General features: G+C 58.5%; 1 pseudogene; it reads right to left on the bottom strand.

Annotated features, from left to right (window-relative positions):
- Positions 1-628, bottom strand: part of LOC110314988 — a 1,677-nt pseudogene extending 1,049 nt beyond the window's left edge.
- Positions 629-898: the final 270 nt, after the last annotated feature.

Genomic DNA, 898 nt, shown 5'->3' with positions numbered 1-898 from the left:
CTTTCCATCAGGGTTCAGCCGCTTGTGGGAGATTTTCATCTTCTTGGTACAACCGCTGTAGATCTCTTCAAGGGAGACCCGAAGGTCGTGGGTGACTGAGGGATCTTGTTTCTTCTGGGTGGGCTCTTGAGAAGGCAGGAACTTCCAAAGTTCAAGTTGGTGACGCCACTCATACCCATTGGAAAGTTAAATGGGTCACTGATGTCCATGCCTTCTTCCCCATTGCGCTGCCCAAAAAAGGTATCAAAGGGGTTTCTGCCACCGAAGAACTCAGCAAACATGGCATGGGGGTCTCCTTGGAATGTGTAGCTGAAAGAGGTACCATTAGTGCCACCGCTGCTCCCACCACTGGGGCCTTCACCCACCCTTCAGGCCTTCCTCTCCATAGCGGTCAAAAATCTCGCGCTTGGGCGGGTCGCTGAGCTCATTGTAGGCCTCCGCGATCTCCTTGAACTTCTCCTTGGCGCCAGGCTCCTTGTTCTTGTCCAGGTGGTAGAGCAGCGCCTGGCAGCTGTTAGGCTGACTTGACCTCATTGTTGGACAGCGCCTGGTTGCACTAGGCTGGCTTGATCTCGTGGTAGGACAGCGCCTGGGCCAGGCCCAGCATCTGGTAGTAGTCCTTGCCCATGGCCTCCTCCGCCCAGCTGTAGCTGCCTCCGGATCGTCGAGGTTCCTTTGCCTGGCTGCTGGAAGAGCTGCTCAGGCCCAACGAACCCGCGGCCCCAGCCCCAAACGCGGCTCGCGATTCTCTTGACAGGAACTTCCAACTGATAGAGCACCTCCAGGCCCTGGCGGCCTCCCAGCACCAGGCCCCTGCCCTGGCCCCGATTGGCCCAGAGCCCGGCGCCGGCCCAGCACATGGGGTGAAGAACTCCAGTCGGAGCTCAGTTCCTGAGGT

The sequence above is a fragment of the Mus pahari genome, unplaced genomic scaffold (assembly GCF_900095145.1).
Source record: "Mus pahari unplaced genomic scaffold, PAHARI_EIJ_v1.1 scaffold_15228_1, whole genome shotgun sequence".
Taxonomy (NCBI): Eukaryota; Metazoa; Chordata; class Mammalia; order Rodentia; family Muridae; genus Mus; species Mus pahari.
Note: the sequence above shows the minus strand (reverse complement) of the source record. Positions and strands in the feature narration are given on the sequence as shown.